At 42.5% G+C, this 25,064-nt stretch overlaps 1 protein-coding gene across 9 annotated transcripts in view; it reads left to right on the top strand.

Annotated features, from left to right (window-relative positions):
- Positions 1-25,064, top strand: part of LOC137184583 (ERC protein 2-like) — a 156,238-nt gene that overhangs the window by 122,966 nt on the left and 8,208 nt on the right. Inside the window, exon 20 of one of the 9 annotated variants that reach the window (XR_010928686.1) lies at positions 7,597-7,651. The exons of the other annotated variants lie outside the window; for them this stretch is intronic. The gene's annotated coding sequence lies outside the window, so the exon portion shown is untranslated. The remainder of the gene's footprint in view (positions 1-7,596; positions 7,652-25,064) is intronic. 9 annotated transcript variants of the gene reach the window in all.

The following is a 25,064-nucleotide window of genomic DNA, read 5'->3' as shown; positions in this document are numbered from 1 at the left end:
GCTGAGTTTAAGTTGGCAAGTTCGAGTTGTAAGCGTCCAGGTGTGGATTTGGATTGGTTAGCTATGGTTCTGTCTAAGAGAACACTGGGCTCTGATTGGCTCATTGTGGTTGTGTATGTCCTGCTGTTGATTACAGAGGTTTTGTTTACCCTCTTGGCCTCCCAGACCCCCCTTTAATGAAATAAGAATGTCCTTTTGGACAGAGAGCACAAGAGAAGGGGGTTGGAGGAAAAAGTGAGAGAGAACATGGGGCCAGAAGAGTGAAGCAGAGTGGGGGGAAGAGGTTTTCTGGAAACATTATGCTTTTATCCCACCGTGAAGTTATTTGTACTGAATGAAGCGAAAAGAAGCTGAGAGGCTTTCCAAGTGGGGACAGAAATATGTTTGTGTACATGTGTGTGTGTGCATGCAGGAAGGAGTGAGGCCTTGTTCAGGTTAAAACAAGTCAAGAAGATGGCTTTCATTTGCCCATGCTGTGTTTGTACTGAATGCAGTGTTTGTGTCTACACTGTGTATGTCTGTAAGTATTCCACTCATGTGTGTATGCAAGCCTTAAGCAAATCTGAAAGTAGAGTATGAGTTCAGGGAAAGTGAGATTGGGCAGCAGATTCTTAATCCGATTTATTATTCTGAAATACTATTTAGCTAGTGTGTCACAGAAATGCTCGTGCTTGTCTCTCAGTTGCCAGACTCTGGCTGTTTGGCTCTACCTTCAAGCCCAAGTGTTCCTTACTACCAAAACTGAACTGACAGCTTATGAAACTCATGAACTCAAACAACTACAGCAACCATGGAAGCAGGGAACTGGTTGACAAGAGGTTAGATCCCCCACAAGCGGTGGCCTGTGGGAGGCGTCTGGTGGCCCCTTTACTTTCTGTCTGGAGTTTTGTGGGGAACTGGAACACTAATAGGGACACTATGTACAGATAAGCCCATTATGATGTGTTTATCCTGCTGAGCAAAAATAAGTTTAAAGCAGGATTTATCTTGTTAAATTATACCTTGCTCAGTGTAAGTACATTTACTCAAGTACTGTACTTAAGTGCATATTTGAGGTACTTGTACTTTACTTATGTACTTATACGTATCATATAAGTCCATAAAACTTACTCCACTCAAATGATTTGACAGATATATTTACTGGTTACTTTACAGATTAAGATTTTACACACAAAACATATGATCATCTTATGGAATATGATGCATTTTATAGATTGAACTACCCTATAGTTTAGAGAATAATTGAAATGGACTCACACTCAACACATTAATGCATTAGTAATGATAAAAATTTAAATCCAGTAATATAGTGTGAAATAATACGACATTTACAGGGGCCATTTTTTCTCCATCATGAAAACTTTTACTTTTTGCTAATGGAGTATTTTCATAGTGTAGTATTACTACTTTTACTTCAGTAAAGGATTCCAGTGGTTTTTCCACCACTGCCCTTACTGTATGCTAACCCAGTATTGAAATTAAATATAGGAAAAAACACAAACTTTAAAAGTTTTCATAGGTCCTATAGAAATCTGAAAAAGTTAGGTTTTTTTGTAAAGGTTATGCTTTTTTTTACCTTGTAAACAAAATAAAATTTGGCCATATAGTCTTCTTTTCATTTTTGTAGATTTCTTGATTTATGTAATTGAAATTGAGCTTCAAATCATAAATGCAGTGCACCAGAAGTGATTCAATAATGGCTGTTAGAGGTGACGTTAGTTTTCCGTAACCACAGTTCTACAGCTAAGATCACAACAGTTTTGGCCTGCAGCAGTTGAGATGACTCTTCTTTTTGTGGGAAATTAAATCACCTCTTTGTGTCAGCAGTTTCATAGCTATAATGATAACAGTTTACAGTTGAATGTCTGTTTCTCATATCTTTCATATTTCCTATTTTTCAACAGTAAACAATGCTTTAAACATCATGTTTATCATGTTTATTGAATTATCATAAAGTTTTAAATCATGACTGGCCTCCAAAGAGAATTCAGCCATTCTGCCGTCTTAAATGGACGAGCCGGCCCTGTCACTTTTTCTGCTCTGTGTGCCAGGTTGAATCTCCAGTATAAACAGCTATTACCCCACGCATTAATTAGCTTGGCTGATGGCATGTATTTTCACAAGTCGCCTGAAGAAATATCTGCACCATGTTTTCAACACAACTCTGTCAGGAAGCTATTCTGTACAGTCAGGAAACAAAACAAGACAATGACACATGCCATCAAAACAGTAAACTACGTCCGTACATTCAACTTAGGTTTTTAATAGGAAGTTGTCATTTACTTCACTTTTTTTTTTTGCTTGAATGTATTTTGAAAATTGTATTTCTCACTGGTCATAAAAGGTCTTAGTCGGCTTTGAATTTGACTTTCTTCAAGTTCAACCTGTATGTATGATTGTGTGTAAGCATGTGTGCTCGTGTGAGTACGCGCTTGTATTTGCATATGGGTAATGTTTGGTTTTGTGGGTGTCTCTTCGTACATGTGTGTAGCTGTGCTGCGCCGTGTCTCTTTGGTGACCAGTGAACCACAGTTTGGGGGTCAGAAGAGGCGTCTGACCGAGGCCATCCCTCAGCCAGCTGTCAGCATCATCAATCTGTGAGGTCAAAGGTTGTTCCACTAGGTTTAACATGAGTGGAGAGAAGTCAGCAACACCTGAGAACTGACATCTGAGTGTGCTGTATGTGTATCTATTTCAATGCACCCTGAACCAACACCTGGATTATTTTCCAACCGCCCCCCCTCTTCTTGTGAACGTGCAAAGTGCTGTGTGTCTGTGTGTGAAGAGAAACATGGGCAAAACAATTATGTTGTTAGCATTCAAAAATGACACCTCCCATGACATTTTGACAGCACAACCATGTCTAAGACTAGTGGGTTCTGTAGTTCTTGAAAGATAACAAAATATTTATCTTAAAAGTGCTCAAATTTTACCACCAATGCAGTTGAAACCCCGTTATTAGTTTTTAAGCCAGACAAATTAAAGACGTCATCTATGCAATAATACATTGTGCAACGGAGGCAAGACAAACACAAAACATTCCAGTCACCTTGGTCATTTGTTTACTCTAGTTATACTTTGGCATTATGATTAATTGATGTATTGAACTTCAAAAAGGACACACACATTATTACATTTAAGTAGGCAAATGAAAAGCAGTGATAGAGTTGCTTTGTCACTGTCATGATGTGAAGCTGTAGACAGACAAGACCCAGAGACACTTCTTCAGCCCCAGCAGACAGAGGAGGTGGTGGTGGTGGTGAGAGGAAAGGAAGGAAGGGCAATGTTATGAGACAGGCAAGTTTATTCCTGTTTTTTTTTGTGGTTTTCTTGAAGTTGTGTGAAGGAGAGGACAGTTAGACACCTGATGTTTGGATCATAAGGCAGTTTGTCTGAGTAAGCTCCCTTTCCCCACCCACAACACACTCATTACACACGCTAAGACAAGGCCACACACACAATCCCTGCAAATGTTCAGGAACGAAGATTAATAGTCTGGTTTTGTAATTCTAGTACCATGATCACCGGTAAATCCCCGCTCATCAGTGTTTGTCCATGCTGTGAAAATTTGAATGCATGTGCTCATCTAATTGGAATGAATCTACGTGTGGGCAGCACAGCAGGTGGAGGGCAGCACAGCTAATAAATACAGATCTGAGGAGCTTGGCAGTCAGTAGATTGTCTCATCTCTGCTCAACTGCCCCCTTACAGGTCTGCTATCCACTGGTGGTGATTCAGAGGCCTCTCCTCCAACGCTCACTTCTAGAGTCATAGATCTTTCTCTCACCCAAACCAGCCAACTCGGACCAAAATAGGATTTGTCCTTTGGTCGTTGGTCATGGCCTAAGTCAGCATCCTCTTCCAGCCACAGTGGGCATTGAGCCCGGGCATCATCAGGGTTCCCGCGGATCCTTAAAAAGTCTTAAATTAGACTTTCAGAATTTAAGGTCATAAAATGTCTTCAAAAGTCTTTTTAGTCTTTTAATGTCTTTTTTAATTATGGTAGGTCTTAAATTTTGAGGTGATGCCTAGTTGCATGAGAAACATACTTCCCCACAGGATTCACTTATTTAAATATGGTTTGGTCTGCAGTCGTGACTCAGTCCAGTCCAGCTCTTTCTTTTTGTGATATTTTTTTTTATTGGTTCTCGACAGGCTGCCACCTGCTCTCACAAAGGTAACAGGATTAACTAATGTAAAGTGTAACAGTGGGACACAGTTCATTGCGTGCAAAAATATCCCCATTAATATTGTCAAATTGATTTCAGACATAAAGTTCAGCCCTAACGTGCATTCGTTTTGCTGTGGAAAGGGTATTAAATGTTCTCTGCCAAGGTCTTTAAAGGGTCTTAAAAAGCATTAAATTTGATTTCAAAAAGTGTGCAACACCCTGATTATCACTACAGATGCAGCCGCCTAGAACTGCTGGCTGGTCCATAACAGGGCCCATACACATCTATGCTTACAGTATCTGAATGGAGAATGGATATATCCGGCTGGCAGCCGGCTGGGGGCAGCAATTCTGAGTGGCTGGTACTGTAGTCATGGTATCCAGTGCTATCCAGGTTATTTTAGTTACTTTTATTTTAGTTACTTTTTAAAATGAGTTTTACAGTAGTATTATTTAAGGATTTCATTTTATCAGCAATTTAGTTCCAGATTGTTTTTGTGAGATATTGATATATTTGGAGAAAAGCCAAAGAAAAAACAGTAAACGACACAGGGCATTTTGAATTTTGGTCCCAGCACTTTTTGAAGAATCCTCTTTCACACAGTCTCATAGATCTTCCCGATTCAAGAGATGATGTCAGTGTCTCCTCTTTTTTTCTTGTGTACTGCTCAGTGCTCTGACCTCACCATCTTAAATAAGTGAAGCATGATGCTACAATGAGGTGGTTAAGTGTTTCTTCCAGTCATGCTTGTTTAGTATTGTTAGCTAACTTTAGTAAAATTTAACACTTGTTGGGTGTTTCAGTTCAAGTGCACAAACATGTCTGCCAGAAGACAATACACATTTATTTTTGTATCTCAGGTATTTAAATGAAATTACACTATAGTGTTTTCTCATTTATGACCACTGATTCACTTGCTGAGTTTCATAATCTCAGATTAGCTTTAAGTAATATTGATCCTCAAAAATTGCCTTATCCTGATTGCTTTAGTATATATACAGTATGCAAATTTGCATGGTCTTTTAAACATTATTGAAACAGTCAAAGCTATTGGATACGGTATGTCGATATGAAATATTCTTACTGAACCGCCTCACCCTCCCCTCTCTGTCTGGACAAGCCAGGTGTGATTCAGTCTGTGTCTGTAAACTCCTTTCTGGTTTGCTCCTTGTGCTGGCTCAGCCAGCCCTGTGCTGACTGAGCCAGCCCACAGTCATAAATCAGTACACCTCAAGCTGTCGCTATTTTTCACCTCTTTTTCCTTCCTTTTTTTCTCTCCGTTTAACTCTTTATCAGTTATCTCCATCGCTTCTTTGAATCCCATTGCCACAAGATACATCCAAGTATTTTTGTGGCTGGCTGACAGAAACCAAGAATATTAGAAATGCAGATCATTGTGTGTGTTAGTGTGTGTGTGTGTGTGTGTGTGTGTGTGTGTGTGTGTGTGTGTGTGTGTGTGTGTGTGTGTATACGTGTAAAAGAGAGATCGAGAAAGAGAAAAAGATAGAGAGGGAGATCCTGGCAGGATTATAAGGGTGTTTAGTGAGCTTATGGAGATGGCAGCACACAAAAGCCCTTCCCTCAGGAGAAACTCGCACCTGTGGAACCACTTGGGAACATTTGTGTGTGTTTGTGTGTGTGTGTGGAGGGGGGGGGGGGGGGGGTGTGTGCATGCATGTGTGGGTGGTTGGGTGAGAGATAGAGAGCAAAATCATTGTGCATAAGGGAACTCTCAGTGGGATGCTCTGGAGGTCAGATCCCCTGTTCAAGCCGGATTACATCCCAAAGAGAAAGTCTGAACATCCACAAAGAGGCACTGATGGAGGGAAGTATAGGGATTTGGAGACAGAGAAAGGGGAATCACAGCCTTTTCACTTTAAACCTGTTATTTTCCTCAGACTTCCTGTGCTCCCCTCTCTCTCTCTTTTTAACAAACACACATAGACACATGCACACACACACACATACACACACACTGAAAGCACTAAAAATACCACACAGCCTCAGGTCTTGGGTAAGGCCTCTGTTGTTCTCCAAACTGTGTTTTTAACATATAGACCCACCCCTAGGCTGCCAATCATAGACGTGGCTGCTGCTCGGAGGCAGGGTTAGATATGGGGGCGCTGTGGGAGGGGTGGGTGTTGCTACAAACTGGAGGATTCACACCTGCTGACTTTACTATATGTGACCCTTGATCACTAGTGATATCATACCACTCACCCAAGGATATCACACCCTGCAACATACAGCACTTTTGATGCCTCAACTCCGGGGCCGCTGCACACACACATATGCAGACATACATACACTTAAATCGCCTAATAGAAAGCTAACATTTATGATCAAGATTGACACACATGGAAACACTGTGGCGGAGAAATAACACTAAATGTATTTTAATAAGTAATAGCAGAAGGAATTTCACTATTTTCTTTCCCTATTCTAGAAATGTCAGAGCTGCTATTGGACACTCCTTGTAGAATTGAAGAGGAAAACTAACAGGAATTTACCTGTTTCCTCTCACTGAAAGTCATCCCAGTGCAGAGTCAGCGCAGAGGCTTCATAACATGGGCTATCGCGGAGCTACTGTAATAACATCAACAACCTCTGGACTGCCACTCAACATTAAGGGCTGACCACTAATTAGGCCTCGTATAACAGTAGGCTGCAGTTTATTTCTCACGCTAGCCCAACACTTTCCCGAAGGTCGTCCACATCTAGGAAGCTTGTAAAAAGTGAGATGTGCTGTGTTGCCATTTGTCAAAACAACAACACTTCCCTTCATAATTGATGTCTTGCGGTGTAATTAGTTATGATAGCCTTCTCCTCCTCAAAAGAGTCACTGACATTCTATATCAGTGACCTTTTTAAACCTGCATAATGTTTGTTGAACTTAGGCTTCAAATCCCAAAATGGGTCACAGGCCTTTTTGCTGCAGGGTACCCATATGACATGGGTAGTAAAATGTTTTAAAGCCCCTGAGTCTCAGGGCTACAGAATAAACTTCTCATTTGGGCCCCACACTGAAAAAAAGTGTATAAACCCCTGGCCTTAACGAAAGTTAGTCCAACACAGCTCAGCTTGTTGGGCTGAGCAGTGTGTTTTCAGCCAGGTTGTATTTTCCAGTGAAACCTTAGAATTGGATGCCAGAGTGGCCTCTTTCTCTGTCACTAGATCAGCTCAGACAAGCAGATTAGTGCTGTAGCTGCTCTGTGTGTCCCTCACAGCTTACTGTATGTCAATGCTGTAATCCTTGTCATCGAACCAATGGGTTAGGCTACATTTCAAGGGTGTCTTTCCCATACATGTTCATGTTTGCACTTACACTCACATGTACACATACATACAACTTACACATGCGCTGTAGAACTCACTCTCCCTCTCTTTCTCTCTCTTTCTCTCTCTCTCTCTCTCTCTTATCTAGGCCTGTGGAAAAGCCACACTTGTACGATGACATTCAGCACAGGATTAAAGCCCATGTAAGACCCTCCTCAGCTTACACTGCCGCTGCCAAGAGGGGATCTATACAACCACACACTCTCATGCAACCGTGTACACACACTGGCAGAGACACAACTGCACTCACGCACACACATACTGTAAGCAGGCAAGCACAAACTTGTTTGTGTTCACACACACACACATACACAAATCCCTGCACCCTTGTTACTTAGCATGTTGTCCTCTTGTTACTCCAGACCAAAGGAAGTCTATCTCCTTAACAAACACAGTGAAACACACAGTCATGCACACACACTCCTTACACACACACACACACACACATACTGACATCCTTTTGTCCCGCATCCCGCAACTATCCTCCTTGGTCTTCTCTCTGAAACACAGGTACCCTTGCCAGGAATGAGCCCAGACACCAATCCCATCTGTCTGCAATGGAATCATGGACCCCCACCCCAACACACACACACACAGACACACACACACACACACAGACACACACATACTGTATGCGCCAGGACAGACAAAGAAATGAACATTTACAGTACAGAGAGGGGATAGAGAGTGGGGATAGATTGAATACAGACTCTCTGGGTTTAGTTGTGCTAAGGCCAGACATGGTCAGTACCTTAGTTAAGATGCTGCTTTGTATCTGGGTCACATTGTGTATATGTATCTTATTTTTTGTGCATGCCTCCAGGGGTTAGTTGGTTGGGTCTGGAGAGGATTCTCATTGGAATGCGTTGTGATTGGGATAGACAGCGATCCTTTTCTGATTGGTTGTTTATCCCCGGGCTTCCACTTTAGGGGTTGCTTTGAATCAGTGCATCGCTGTCACTCCCTCTCCATTTCTCTCTCTGTTTCTTTTCTTCTCTCTTTCTATCTCTGTATCTTGTAGAGTGCCGCTGGCTGTGTGTTTGATGTGAGTGTGTTTGACGGGCTAAAACAGAACCAGCAGTGGGCTGCTCTGTGTTTCTGCCGAGCCAGCGATGCTCAGTGTGGAGACGGTTGCCCACAGTAACCTTAGGTGCTAAGTGGTCAATTACAATGGGCTTTATCAAAACTGAGTTGTTGGGTTGATACAGAGTTATGTCTCTGGCCAGAGACTTTTTTGCATGTCATCCCCTTCAACCTCAATATGAGCAAAAAAAATGGCCCATATTGAGGTTAAAGTGTAGAGTAGTGAAATCTACAAATATTGTACTTATGTCTGCAACTATCTTATCAATGAATCAGTGCAAGATTACAAATCTGACCAAACATTTAATTGTCAGTTTTCCATACAATATGCTATAGACAAATATGGCGGAACCAAGAAGGTATTAAAGTTTGATATGTAGTTTTATTTGTATCATGTCACTGCTCTCTGATGCTTCATCTGTTTGACTGAAATTATAATACTGGCTGCAGTATTTCATTCAGACTCCACTGTATTGACATGGAAGGCCTAAGAATATGATACACATTAACCTCCGATATTGGAGTTCTCAGAGGAACCACATTAACCTTCCTGTGACACCCAACTGGGTCTTTAAAAACGCTGCTATCACCCACCTGTAATTAAAACTATGTCGAACGTGAACTGTACACCAGCTGGCAGAGGGTGGGAGAGAGAGGTAACTGAGCAAGAGAGACTTGCTTGATTATGCCTTCTCACAAAAAGCAGAGTAGAGCATGGCAGGATAAAACCTAACACCAGTCATCAATAGGTGCCATTGTACTTTCGCTCCACTCTAATATCCTATCCAGGAGTGGCCTAGCCTGTCAGAGTGTGTACGCAGCAAGGCTTCAACCCTGCAGCTATGGGATTAGCTGTACTGCTGGGTGGTCCTCTACCTACTGATCTCAGAACAGCATCACAGTTTACTGCGCACTCATTCTAGGTGTCAGGATTATGAATCAGGTCAGGCCTCTGAGGTACGAGTCGGACCACTGAAAGCTTATTGTACTTGATGTTTGGCTCGATATGTGTGCATTTACATCTTACAGTGAGTTCTGTGAACTGATGATCAGAGAAAAGCCTCAAGGTTAAAGAAGGGGTCTGGTGACTTGAGGGTTTTTGGAGTGAATCCCCAGTCTGGTTGGGAAAGATTGGCTGGGTAAATGTGCTGCGCTTGAGCTCTAGTGTTACTGCTCAGTGGCCAACATTCGAAAGCTGCGGTTGTATTATGCCGCGGTCAGACCAGAACTGGCAAGGCGAAATTTACTAGCACACTGTGGCAAACAGCGGGCAAGACAGGAAATAGTGTGGGCAGGGTTGCAAACATAAGCTAGCCAGCTAACATTAGCATTCCTCAAGTTGAAAATCATCCATGTTTTTATCAGACATTTAATTTACCCCGTCCTTGTACTCACTGCCAGCCATGCAGATGCTGCTTGTTTTCATTTCCCATGCACTTATGCAAACATAAAAAGGCAAAAAATCAGTACCTCCTGGATAAAAGGTCAATCTCACCCTCTCTCAGAAATTGCCTAGATGTTGGCGAGTCTTATTATTTTGCTATTTGGAAGAGGCAGGTGAATGCATCTTGATCTCTTCTTGACTGTGATCAGGGAGAACATCTTGCTGTGCCAATGGTTACCTACCAGGTAGAACTTTTACTACATAAGCTAAAGGTTAGGAAAAAGACAAAGAAAGGTTTGTGATATCTATGACGAATGTGTGATGCTATAGAGGAGTGATAATCATAGGCAGTTGGTAGCTCAGAGTCATGGCCAGTAGTCATTTGTTTTTTCTTTCTTCCTTGGCTTCCATCCTTGAACTATTCACTTTTGAGTGGTTAAGCTGGTCGTAATGAGAACAGAGCACTGGTTGGCATTTCTTACAGACACACACACACATGTACAGACCCAGCACATGTTCTCCATAACAGAAATCCCAGAGACAGACAGGTAGTGTGACAGGAGTAGAGCTGTCGGAGGCCTGGCGTTCTCCCCATCTGAAGGGATGGGAGCAGAGGACAATGTAAACACTCTGTCACACACATAAACAAGACCCCGCTCAGGTTTCACTGCACAGTTAGAGAACGCTCACCCTCTCTTTTATAGAGAAAGTATTTGTGTAATTTGTTTATGTGAGATTCCATAGCCCTAATGGGGAAATGGCTTTTTCGGCATCACACTACACCTGAGTTCAATTTCACTAGCTCTCTCACAGACAGATCGTAAAGATGGCATACCAGAGCGGACGCGATCTGTCTTTCCCTTCTGCGTCTCAATTTAATTTCTCAGCTTTCCTCTCCCTCAGCCACATTCTTTCTCTACCCCCTCCCTCTCTCTGTTTCTCTCTCTGTTTTTATCTCCCTTTATAAATGATGGCCATGTAGAGTAATTATTCAACCAATATTCAATAACAGTTTGACATCTGTTTCATTAGTAGGATGTTTTGCAACTGATAATGTAATTTTAAAGCGATGAAAAACTTTTGTTTGCATTTTGCTCATATTTTAGAAGAAGAATTTGTGAACAGGCACCAAAAATGTGACACATACTTCAGAGCTGTGAAACATAGCTCCTAATTAGCCAGAGCCCCTAACCAATAACGCTTGTCTGCTGAAATTGAAAACCAACATGTGTGCATGTGTATGGGTCAAGGTCTTTTTGGGAATACAATTCAAACAGCCATTTCTAGATAAAACCAATATTTATAGTATTTATTGTTTAATGCTAATGATATTTCCCAACCAACTGTACTTACACACACACACACGAATGTGTTCATCCTTGGCCAGCTTGAACCTCCTGCTACTCCAGCAAGATACCATGTGTTTAGCAGCACCAAAAACAATGGCTTAGCAGAACCTCCTGCACCGCAGTGCAAATGAACTGAAGTGCAGGCCAGAGAACAAGACCCAAACATGTGTTTGCTTTGTTTTTGCCTTCTAATTACATATACACATAGTTATTTCTCTCACACAGTGCATGTGTAAAGTGTGTGCACATGGAAACTGTGTGTGTGTTTGTGTGTGTGTGTGTGCGTGCGTGTGTGTGTGTGTGTCTGCCTCCCTTGAAACGCAAGGCTTTGTGTCTGGAACTTGTGTGTTTCACAGCAGGCATTCCATTCAGACTAACTCTGTTTGCTTAGGTAATAACTAGGCTTAGCCGTAATTTGTTTGTGTGTATGTTTGCGTGTGCGTGCGTGCATGTGTGTGCATGTGTTTGCGTGTGTGTGTGTGCGTGCGTGCATGTGTGTGTGCGTGCATGTGTGTGCATGTGTTTGCGTGTGTGTGTGTGTGTGTGTGTGTGCGTGCGTGCATGTGTGTGTGTTTGCGTGTATGTGTGTGTGTGCACGTTCAAAGGAATAACTCCCTTGCATTTTACACATTTACACAGACAAACCCGTCCCTTTGAACTTGGAAACAAGCCATCCACAAATGAATGCTTTTTTGTGTCTATTCTTGCGCAAGTCGTGTTTCTTTCTCCCCTTAATTCCCAGGTTTCATTTGCTCCCTCAAGATGGCAATTAGAATAACTTTGGCTGTTAAAAAGGCTTTGCAAAATACTGCCTCTGTGCACCAATAAAGTTCAAATACACTGGTCAGCATCATTTTCATACTGATAGGCCTCATTGATTTTGTGGGAGGTTTTGAAGTGTAACACATACACGCACCACCTACTGAGAGCATATTTCTCCACAATACCAGGGGTCAACAAGGGCCAATAATTGCCAGTTCAGCTAAGGAGTTGCCAGATCTGAGTTGTTGCTGCCAACCTGTTAGTCCAACACCACACACGCAGACACACACGTACTGAGATCACAGCAGGCCAGTTTTATCAGTGATGTCAGCTGTTATGTCAGCTCAGTCAGCCTTACGTCTGCCTCATCCTACCACCACACACACACACACACACACACACACACATTATCAACTGATGCACTGATGTCAGAGAGAGAGAGAGAGACAGAGAGGGGAGATACTGATTAGATTTTGTGTATTTTGGATGAAGCAGCGAGTTCACAATTTCGGGCTTTCATGCAGTTCAGATGGGCTACGACCGCTTTGTGTGCGTTGATCCTCCAAAATAACTTCAAGTGAGTGCATGTTTTTATGCCTGCATGAGGTCCACCTTTGTTGTACGTGTGTGTCTGTGTGTGTGTGCGCGTGTGTGTGTGTGTGTATGTGTGTGTGTTGGTGGGTGGAATGAGGCAACATACCGTGACTTTATCATAGCAAAGCAGAAACAGTATTAACAACTGGTGAAAGATGTTTTGTGGACATTTCTCGGATTCCCTTTTGGTGGAAAAGAAAATGGAGAGAGATGAGAAGGAAAGGGAGAAAAAGAGAGAGAAGTGAAGAGAAGGGGAGAGATGAGAAGAAAAAAGGGGGAGTCAACAGAATAATGAATAGCTATAGATATTTCTGTGGGCTTTAAACTGTGTTGCTGTTCAGTGATCAGTGTAAGCCTCCTTGTAGTCATTCTCTTTGTGGCAGGTTTGAATTTCCAAACACAGGAACTGTTGCTTGATTCCCTCTTTCTTTGTATGTGTGTGTGTGTGTCTCACATTTACACACACATGTACAGATGTTGGATAGTTGTTTGCTTTTCTTGCCAAGCAAAAATGCTTTCTTCTTTTTGTGACCTGCTTTTTGCGTTACCTGACAAGTGTGTGTACGTGTGTGTATGTGTGTAGAAAAATGGAGAGAGTGAGCAAGTGCTAAACCCAGTTCCTTGCCTGAGTGCTGCTGCAAAGGCCCAGGTTGACAGACAGGATTGAGAGTGTCATCCCTGGGATTAAACATAATGAGCAAGATTGACAGACAAGACAACATTGCGCACTTACACAGACATTTACGCACACACATACACTCTAAACACACGCACAGAAAGGTACACAGGCAATTATAGAGAGGTGTATCAAAGTGCTGGGGTAAGGCCCTGTTTAAATGCGTGTGAGCAGGCCATTCCATCATTACCTGCACGCCTTTACAGGGAGGGAACGGGGATTATCTCTTTTTACTTTCACTGTATCATTTTTCCTCCTATATTTTTTCCCATCACCAATCTCCTTTGTCCTCTCTCTTTCCTGTTTCTCATTCGTGCGTTTGTGAGTGTTTATGAGAGTTCATGAACTCTCTTTGAGTCAGGATTGCACTCTCTGGTGTCTGGACTCCTCTGGCTTGCTGAGCCTAAAGATGGCACATAATGTTTGTTGGGCAGATCGTTGCGTGATTTCTGTTCCAGTTTTGGCCAGTTAGTGTTGGTTGTTCGGAGATAAAATCAGTAAGCGTGTGGTTTGCCTTCTTATCATATTCCTGCCCGTTGCTCTTGTGAAGATTAGTTGAAACATATTCAAGTTTTTACAGCTTGTGTCTAAGCTGTCGATAATCATCTTTTTATTTTTCAAGATGATTTTTTTTTGGGGGGGGGGGGGGGGCATTTTTGCCTTTATTCGATAGTGGAAAGTGAAGAGAGACTTGAAACAGTGTTAGAGAGGGGGGGGGGGGGGGGGTATGATATGCAACAATGGACCACAGACTTTGCAGTTATGTGATACACATCTTAACCAGTAGGCTGCCAAGGCACCCCAGATGAATCACATTTTAAAATAGCTGAAAACAGCAAGCTAATGGTAAAATAGTGTGGGGTCCTTTGACTAAGATTTATTTTAAAATCCAGTTCATCAGGTTGTAGCAGCTCACCTGAAGTTTACTTCACACTGATAAGGTCCACTCTGGAAATTAGTTTTAAAGTGTAGCTTTTTTTTTTTTTACTTTCTCTGCCTTTTCCACACAAATTGCAGCTTTAATTAGCAAGACAAACTGCTGTAAATAGATGTCTGTTCCTGTTTATGTATAGGAAATTGTGAGAATTTGTGTTCTTGTGGCATTTCATAGCTTGCCTAACGGCTTTAATCAGACTCTACTTGTGGTCCAGTGTGCTCTTCTCTGCATTTACTCTCTTGTTCAATCTGTTTTCCTTTGTGACTCTCAGGACTGAAAACAAATGTGTAAAACAGTGGTCATTATGTGTTGTGCGTCTCATCTTTGTAGGTTTCAATATAATCTTAAAGGTCTGCTCCTAGTTTATAGCATTCAGTCACGACACACGCGCGTACACACACACACACACACACACAGAAATTCAGAAACATATTTGTCCAAACTTATTTTACCTTGCATTCTTTCAATCTCACCCGTTTACCTGTTTGTCAAGGTTTGGGTCTGGAATCCATGTGTGCCACAAAACTTCAAAGGACCTTTTTTGTCAGAAGATCTTGTCCATTTTTAATCTATAATTGCCAAGTGGCAGCTTACAATCTCTGTCCAATCAGATAGCAGCTGATAAGTGTGGCATGTAGCAGTTAGCTTGGCACCCGCCAAGCCCTCCTGGCCCTCCTCCTAGGTGCATGCTTGTCGGCACAATGTGCACTTGAGACTTTGCAAGATTCTTTGAGGGGGATGATCAGCTTTCATCTTATCACTTTGCACAGTGACACTGGCTTCAAAGAGCGCTGGTCATTTTTACTGGCACTGCAGTATGTGTGTGTGTGTGTGTGTGTGTCTGTCTGAGCTATCGACACATTCCCAGCAAGCTGTTCCAGGCTTTAGGACTGTGTTTAATGAAGGCAAGGGCATAGCTTCAAAGAGCTGCAATCCAATCTACATGTGCAGAAGTACACACACACTCATGCACACACAACACACATACATGTCTCCTGGCTAGAATGAATGAAAGAGTTTGAAGTCAATCTCTCAGCCCAGTCTTGTAATGTGGCAGCGTACTTCTTAAACTTTATAAGATGACTGAGAGAGACAGATGAATATCTATGAATGTGAAACTTGTGTGAGAAGGAATGAGAAATTTAAAAAAAACATTGCACCAGTTCACCTGTCTTTGAATTCAGAGGCTCACCTGTCTCAACTGAAGGTTTTTTCTGCTATCAGCGGCTCAGATACATCAAGGATTGTGTCTAGTTTTGTGCGCACTTGTGTGTGTTAGTGCATGTCTCTGTGCTGTGGTTTACTCGGGACTTACGAGATTGAAGGTGACATGTGCTAAATTGGAAGAATGATGAAATTTCAGAGCTAATCTGCAAATTGTGGGAACTAAATTACATAAAGCTTAGACCTGGAGGGAACCTCATTCCACATAATATTGCTGTCATTTGTAACAGTCACCTCACACTCAGTAGATTGTTGCTGTCAGCTGAAGAATTTCTATTTCCAAAAGGCAACTTTCCAGCACAAAAGATAAGTCTCACTTTGAGATGGATGCTGATAACTTTTTAAGAATTACCACAATAGTACAACAGTCTTTGCAGAACCTGAACATGAAAACTTCTAACAGTTACAAGATTTTTTATGAAAGCAATAGAAGGTTTTTTCTCTGTTTGGAAACATGAGATAGTCCCAGGCCTAGGATTGACCCTCAAACCATTTGTTGGAAATCCTTCATGCTTTAAGGTTTACGAGTGTGCATATGTTTGAGTTTGGATCTTTTAATGTGTGTGTGTGTGTGTGTGTATGTGTGTGTGTTTGTGTGTGTATGCACGCACACATGCATAACTCTGTGTCTCTGGTGCCTTTGAGGTGTGTTAAGGTGTGTTTCTCTCTTTGATGTCTGGCATTGGGTTTATAAAAGGGCTGGTTTTAGAGGCACGATTTTTTTTCGAAGTGTTGGTGCATGTATGCGTACCCGTGTGTGTGTGTGTGTGTGTGTGTGTGTGTGTCTGTCGGCCAGCAGAGTGGATGTGGTTCACCTTGCACTGGCCACCTGTAAGCCATCGACAGAAATTAGCCTCTTTAGTCTTGATGGGTTGCAGAACAGAGAAGGAAGGGGCGGTGAGAATGTGGTAGGAGGGCTGTTGGTGGGGGTTTTGGAGAGGTGTGTGAGTGTGTGTGTGTGAGTGTGTGTGTGTGTGTGTGTGTTGGAGGATACTTGGACGGACAATTTTGAAAACTGCACTCTCACTGCGCCATCATAAGACAGAGAGAAGGGGAGACAAGGTATATACTATACAATAGAACCATTTGTTTCTCATTTGTCTTCACTGTCTGGGGATCTGTGTGTGTGTGTGTGTGTGTGTGTGTGCGTGTGTGCGTGCGTGTGTATATATGTTGTAGTTATTTAGCTCTGGTATTCTGGCCATAAGCCCAACCCTGCTCCACTGTTCTGCTCTGACTCTACTAAACACACACAACCTGGACTCATTACATTCAGTAAACAAGTAAGTCATTAATACCAGCCTGCAGGCTCCACACACAAAAATACAAAATGTATAGTACATGTGCACACTCAGGGACACACCACCAACCACGCCCCTTCTCACTGTATCCAAGGCTCCTATTGGCTGTGGGGTTTGGGAGAGACTAGCGAGACTAATGATGTGGTCCTTGTGTTCCTGCTTCCTGTCCTTCGCTGGAGGACTTCCTGTGGCAGAATCATGTCCTGATTACAGTCTACATCTAAGACCCCTGGAGCAGGACTGTTTTGTTCTGATACACACACACACACACTCACACTCACACACACAATAGATATAGAATAACCTGTGTCCCTCTCGTCAGATATGTGATATTATTGACCAGGAGCACTGGAAATACTCAGCATCTGTGTTTACTTCTCTTTTCTTTTCTCTTTAAGTTTCTCTGTCTGTTTCTGGTTTTCTACCTCCCCTTGTTGTGTAGCCAGGAGGTTGTTTGGTGTGATGAGGGGCTGACTGGCCCTATTGTGTTTTACTCACTGCTCTGCAGCCCAGCCCTGGCACCAGACCTCACAGCTGGCCACTGATCAGCAGGTTGGTTAGTTCTGTGGGGAGAGCTAAACAAACAGTGACTTTTTTTCAATTGTAAAATCAATACAGGTTGACTAGTGTCAAATCTGAGAGCTAGGAAACAAACCTTTTCTTTGTCTGTGGATTTTCAATGAGGTCTACCAGTTACAGAATCATAGCAGCGGTTTTGCTTTTTTAGCCTCGTAGCTAAAAAAACCCACATATTCTTACATCTGCCAACCATTTTGCCAAGAATACAAGAAGATAAGATTTTATACTATCCAGACAGCCATTGGGTTTTAATTCATTTCACTACAGTATGAAAATCAGCTTGCAGAACTAAAACTTGTATTACTGTAGATAGGTGATCCATTATGTCTTTCTTCGTCAAAGTTGCATTCCAGCAACTATTTTGAAAACGGAACATTAGGATAATATGAGATGTCAGAGTTAGTTGCCAAGAAGCACCTTTTTATTGGGAATAACAGGAAAATTTGCATTGGCATTTTTACAGCCTCTTAGTGTGCTTATTGTTTGTCTTCTGAGTTTGATATTCCGACAACATAGCTCATGAACTCAGTGCTTGTTGGCAGCTGACTCTTTGTTGTTGGACCGCTGTCCAATGCGTCACAAAGTAGAATTTCCAAAATGGTCCCTGCATCCAGCTGAATTGCAATGCATCATTAAGGTAAGTGTTCATAGACGGATTACCTGTCTCCACTAAATTTCAAATATCTACAAATTAAAATTCATACAACGTTCATACAATGTTCTCATGACCAGAAACTAACGGTTGCCTGTAAGATCAACAATTAATCCAAAAACATGGGGGATGCTTTAGGAAATGGTCAGCTGTAATGTAAACATGATTTTGATTTGTATATAGAAATTGTGCTTAAAACATGCAAAACATACAAAAGTGTGATCTTATTAACAGGGTTGGGTCCAAACAACTGACAGAAACTGGCGTGATGTAATAATCCCTTACTGTTGTATTAGTAATTTTTTACTTTTTGTTTAGCAGAAACAGCCCTATTATCATGATGAACCATCTCACTGTTTAACAGCTCAGGCCAAGTGTAAAGTTGTCATTCCTCATCTGTGCTTTGTAGAGTGGGAAAAGTGTGTGTATGCTATGTGTGTAGAGCCACTCTCCAAGGGGAAATTGTTAGCAAATGGACTCCAACTGCTGGCCTTTTAGCTTTGCAAACACAACCTGAAGGCCTCTCCACTCAACCCCCCCCCCCCAACCCTCCCACCCGCTACAATCAATTCACCTGCCCAACAACCCGAAGGCTCTTCATCCCTCCACTCCCTCCTTTCCTTCCCTTCTCCCGTTTTCTATTGCACTCCCACTCACTAAGTTAGACATTTCCATACCTATTCATCATTCCCTCTCCCTCCCTCTCTGTGTCTCCTTCTTCACACACAGAGTCATTCCTGAGTGGGTAAATAGAGTAAATTGGGGCTGACCCCTGAGGTTAGCAGAGGCCACGCTCTCTTTTCATGCCAAAGCCATCTGAAGGCTGATTGGTTGATTGCAGTGCTCTCCGCTTCCAAAAGGCTCCCTTGTGCTGCTGTAATTGCCCTATCATGCCCGCGCACATACATCCACATGCTTATCGCACACACAAATGCGAGCATGCACGTACATACATGTAGACGCGCACACACATTCTTACAGCCAAATGACTTAATTGGTGTTAATTGCATAATGACAGTAGTGAATTGGACCTGGGTCAGAGGTGACACAGGTTTGAGTGGAGAGGGGGATGGAGAAAGGATGTTGAGAAGATGTGAGAGGAAGGCTGGCACTTCTAGTCTGTCTCTGTCTCTTTCTTTCTCAGTTCCAATACTAAGCAATCCTTGACCTGATTGCAAATGTTGGCCCATGGGGATGACACACACACACACACACATACACACACACACATACAGGCAGCCCTTTGTGGTGTGAAGGGATGCTCTATACATTTAACACAAGGATTCAATTTGACTCAGTCAGCATCTGTGGCTGAGTGTGTGTGTGTAAACCAATGTGTGTGTATTTAACTATACCAGCAGAGTATGTTTGTGTGTGACTGCCAGGGCAGCTGAAAGGGCTCTATTGGTGAAAACGTTTAAGCCATCATCATTAGAGAGTTGTTGGTACAGAGGTGTGTTTTAGTGAAGGACGTAATTGGCCCGTCATAGTGCTGTGTAATCTTCTCATATTCTATGAAAACAGCAAAAGCTATTGGCCATAATGGGCATGTTTAAGGTGGGACCTTCCCATGTTAAACCTTCAGCATCTTAGCTTGATACAGACTGGGACTCAATAGCAGAGAGAGAGAGAGAGAGAGGGAGAGGGTGGGATGTGTAATGATGAGTGTGTAGGTGTGTACCAGAGGGGCCTGCAGTCTCCATGCTCTACTGTACACATTTATTTCCCTTTTATTTTATTTCATGGTTATTTCATGGAAATCACTTTTCTCCTGTGTGTGTGTGCGCGTATGAATGCAGTTTAAGCCCAGTATATACTGGATTGCGTGATTTCAAAACCAGAGCTTTCTCAAGTGGAAACACTGCCTCGTCTGAGACCAGATTTTTGTGAAAATGTCATTGTGTATATGCATGCATGCGTTTGTGTGCATGATGTCTGGACTCTACTGCAATTAAACGAGTAGGCCTGTGTGCACGTACGCTTGAATCCCTAAGTGTTTTTTTTTTCTGCAAGTGCATGTGTCCTTGTGTGTGTGTGTGTGTGTGTATGTGTCTGTGTGTGTTTGTGTGTCCTTGTGTGTGTGGGAGTTACAGTATCCCCCATCCTGCTGTTTATAGGAGGGAGTGAAAAGTGATGGAAGGTATGGAGAGAGATGGGCCAGTGATGACATAGCCTTATGTTCACCCCCTCTGGATATGGCCCACTCTATATTAGATCTATCCATCATAAGGCTGCACTCGAGTCCCACATGCTTCCTATACCATTTGTAGCTAGATGTCCACTGTACATGTGTTAGTCTCATCAATGTTCTACTCATATGGTACATGTCACGCTCATACTTGTAAAGTCTGAATGTACTTTGTCCTACCCACTACATATTTAGCGTATGTGTGTGTGAATGTGTGTGTATCCTGTATTGACTCTCTTTAAGTGGTTTTTCAAAGCTCAGATGATAGATGTATGGTTTTCTACAAGTTCCGCAGAAAGGCTTCTCCACAGGCTCATCTAGACACAAAAGAAGCTGTCACTCTCTGTGTTTCTGATCTCACTGTGTGTTCATTCAAATGTGTGTGTGTGTGTGTGTGCGCGCGTGGCGTTGGTGGTTTGTGTGTGCGTGTGTAAATGCCTCTGTGCGTGCCGGAGCTGTCACCTGTTCTCGACGAGGCCTGTCTCTGGGCGAGCCTTTGATCTGGTCGACAGGAGATTCCTACAGTGTGAAATAGCCCCGGCCAGATTTACTCAATGAAAGAGCAGGTCTTAACCACTGTTATTACACCCATTTTTTTTTAAACATCACTTCTTGTTTCTGTCTCTCTGTCTCTTGTTCTCTCTCCCTCTCTTATTCTCTCCGTCTTGTTCTGCCTTTGTCATTTGCTGCTTCCTTACATGTGCTATGAATGTGCTCACAAGTGTACATAAATCTCAAATTGGAGGGGATTTTCTGTAATATTTACTGCCGAAGACATTGCATTCAGTCATAGCTTGAGTCAAAAAGCCACTGACTCATGCAGTCAAAGCCAAGGTTACCCTTAATATTAGTAAAGAACAGGTGTGAAGTACATGTGGAATTAAAAAGGACAGCAATGTAGCTTCTTCTCTTTATTCTCCTATTATTGTTTCCACACGCATATAAGGAGAAATTTGTCAATGATGCACATGACATTGGTGCGTGTTTGGGTCGATGTGTAACTGAACAAAGTCAAGAATATGAGAAATGACACATAGTACCTCAGACTGTCTCTTTATTGCTCTGTCTGACAGGAGAGACAAGGGAAACACGTAGTCCCTCACTCCCTCTCTGTCTCTGTGCGCTGACTGTCTGACGTTAGTGTGTTATTTCTTACAGGTGGTTGGGCGTGTCTGTCTGAGCTGTTGAACATGTGTCAGAGCCCAGGTGGGGAGAGACACAATGTAATTATCCCAGTGAAACACTATCCATGTAACACAAACACTATACACATGTGTACTGGCAGTTACAGGGGCTGATGCTAATTTATTGTGGTGAGCTGTACTATGTTAAGTGTTCCATTCTGCAGGACACTAACAGAAGGGGCAGAGTTGAAGGAACGGGGAAAAGAGGTGGTAACTTTTTTTTTTTTTTTTCTAATGCAGAATTAGTCTCAGACCGAAAGAGGAGGAATCAGACCTTTAGTGTGGAGCTTTACTGTACAGTACGTAGCAGAGCTGGTTGCCAAGCCAAGCAGCGGGTACAGCGCGGCCGGGGCACCCCAGGGAGCAATCTCTGTTTGCTTAACCACCGCTGGGCACATTTACCACTCAGCTGGCTTGTGTAACCATAGAAATATTATCCAATATAGCGATCACATCTCACTCAAAATACACATTCTTAAGGTTTGAGTTCACTGCCCAACCACTTTAATATCATATAATATGTATCACTAGTTATATTTTTTATCCTCAAGTGTTTATGTGTTACAGGAATTAAAAGCAAGAATTACTCCAAAAATTATATATATAAATCTAATTATTGGGTGTGAATTATGCAAATCTTTGCTAAATCACCCTAAGTTCTTATAAGTCTACTGAATCTACTATGCAATGTCCATTTCATGTGTAGCAACTATTTGGGTTGACTTCTCCTTCAACTAGGTAAGTGGACTGAGATGGCTGTCACCCGTCATTACAGCAAACCGGGGGAGAGAAGTGGGGTATGCCAGTTAAACAGAACTACTCAAAGATGTGGAGTAATGTGAGTGATGGTTGAAAGTCACAGCCTGTGACCTGAGAAAGCTCCTACTAAACATCAGCACATGACCTTGCTTGGGAGGCCTGAATTCTTTCAGCCTTAAGCCGATACTATTCCCAGCAACACCCAGACAAATGGACCAAGTTCACACACATACGTTCGCACACGGCAACATTTCATACCGCAAATTTTATGAGTCACTGGAAGTCTGCGCACACCTCACTAAATCACTTTTTTCACAGGTCGTTTTAGTGCAAACTATCAACATCTACTTTACTGTCATGATATCAATAAGATATTTGGAACGGCACGTCGGGAGTTTTCGTTATCAAAGTTCAATGAACCAGAGTTGAAAAGTGATCCTGACTTAGCCTGCACATCAATATTCTACATCCACACTTTCATAAACAGAGTGAGGACAGGTTAACATATATTACAGTCCCTGCTCCACTCTATATCACCCCTCGCTATCATAACAAAGAGTATTTGCTTTGCTTGTGCTAGCCAGTGCATCATAACCTGTTGCATTAATCCCACAGCAAGACTAAATGTTAAATGCTGGCCCTGTCAGTGTGGATGGCTCTATCAGCACTTGTTTAATGGGTACAGTGTGTTTCAGCAGTAAATATCACAAAACTATAAGTCGCTTTGTCAAAACTAATGAGGATTATTTACTCTCTATCTGCGCACAGAGCCAAACCTCTGTCACTTTCTACGATGCTTATTTATGATCAGCACTATCTCCCTTTAAGTTTCACTGGCAGGGCCTTCCATAGTGTCGTACAGAGTGCTCCAAAGGTTGTTAAAGGTTCAAGATGGTTGCACAAGGAGTGTCAGTGGTTCTAGTCAGAGTGAAACATTTTCATGTTTAGGGGTTTACAGCACTCTAGAGACCTTTTAGAGTTTTGAGAAGTCTCAGGAATCATAACTGGCTCAGATATCTTAACTGTTTTTCACTCAAATGTGTGTGTTTCTGGCCTCCCTCTCCTGTCAAGAGCCCCTATAGCCTGTTTCACCAAATCTCGCTCAGTGTCTTTCCCTCTGTCTCACCCCCACTGCCCCACCGCACACCCTATCTCCCCCCCTCCAGGCTGCAAAGGTGGGTATTTCCCCCCAAAAAAACATTCCTCTTTTGTGATTATCCCCCTTCCTGCTCCTCTCACTGCCACACAACATGCCTGCTGGCAGTGGGACCCCACAGCCTGGCGTACCTACCGCACATACACACACAAACATATAGGCACACAAAAAACACTCGTCTCTATTTGATCTGACATTCATGTGTATTTAAGGAATCCAGCTAAGCTAGGAATGCACCATCATTTAAACCCCAATCATTGTTTTCCTTATTCTCTCTCTCTGAATTTTGCACAGCTCAGAATTGGAGACTTTAAAAGTAACTGTTTGGCATCTTTTTTTTTAACATGCTTCCCCACCCTTTAACTCACACACTGACACACAGGTCAGGCTGAGGTAGAGATCACTAGCAGACCACCAGGCATTGTGAAAAGCCTCCCTCTTTATCCCAAGCGTATATCCTATGTATCTAATATCCTGGGGCTATACTGACCCCAGGAGCAGCAAACAGATTCGGCCAACAACATGATTGGTTCTTCCTGAGACCGGACTTACTTAGGTATTAAGCACCACGCTGCAGCTGTGCTAGCACAAACACACTCACTCCACTTGACATCCACCTCGACTTTGTCACTCTGTCTCAAATCCTGTTTGTAGACCCATTTTGCACTTGGTTTAATAAAGAGAAGTAAAATAGGCAGTGCCTGTCCGTGATATGCAGGAAAGAGGCACACACCTTCTAAAGAGAGAATAAACCACAAAACAAAATCTGTTAACCCCTCATCCAAGGGGAACGGATGAATAAATGAACACATTGTTAACATTGGATGGGCAGAGGCTCTAATGTTTGATGACCAAACACAAATCTTAGCTGACTATGTAAATCGCTGCCTGAACTTGTCCACCTCAAATATTTGTAGCTACTGAATAGACATTATTATCAGATTTTGTTGATACAAGTGTCCCGCACACACTCACACATACTCACACGTAAAGATTCATAGGCAAACACACACATATCCACGTGCAGGCGCAGGTACACGCAGCAACACACACACTTACAATATGTAAAGGTGAGCTTGTTTTTCCTTCGGAGCAGATTGAGATCTGACGGATCACATTTATTTGCTTAACTGGTTCAAGTGATCCTAAATAGATCCGAGATGACCAAACCAGACCAAACCAAACTATTTTAAATCCAAAAGTCCAGCTCTATTGTCTCTGTGCCCATTTATAGCAAGCACACGTTCACACACATTCACATATTAGGCTCATGTTCAAAAATCTCTGTTGCTATAGCTCAGATGACGCTCAGAAATCACACTTTTTCTTATTCATCTGTGTTACGCCCGTCAGTCAGGCAGGGACTTATAAAACACAAAGTGCAGTTTTCATTGCCTGTATTCTGTCAAATTTGTGTGGTCATTCTCCACTTTTAGAAATTCAGTTTCTATAGAAAAACAGAACAGGGAAAAAAAGATGCTATGTCTCCAGCCTGGTATGTTAGAAGGGCAAATCAGTTAAGAGACGGAACTGAACTATGGGCAATAAAGAACAGATGGAGAAACAGTGAGTCTGTGGGCAGTGAGAGGGAGGAAGAGACTTGCTGGGTCAGGAGTAAGGACTGATGGGTCAGTGGAGTTGGTGTCATCTTGAGAAGACATCAAGAGGAGGGTGGAGCATTAATAGCGCACCAGGAAGCAACAGAGGGGTGACTACTTGAATGACCAT

The sequence above is a fragment of the Thunnus thynnus genome, chromosome 6, assembly GCF_963924715.1.
Source record: "Thunnus thynnus chromosome 6, fThuThy2.1, whole genome shotgun sequence".
Lineage (NCBI taxonomy): Eukaryota > Metazoa > Chordata > Actinopteri > Scombriformes > Scombridae > Thunnus > Thunnus thynnus.
This window is presented reverse-complemented; position numbering and strand designations above follow the sequence as displayed.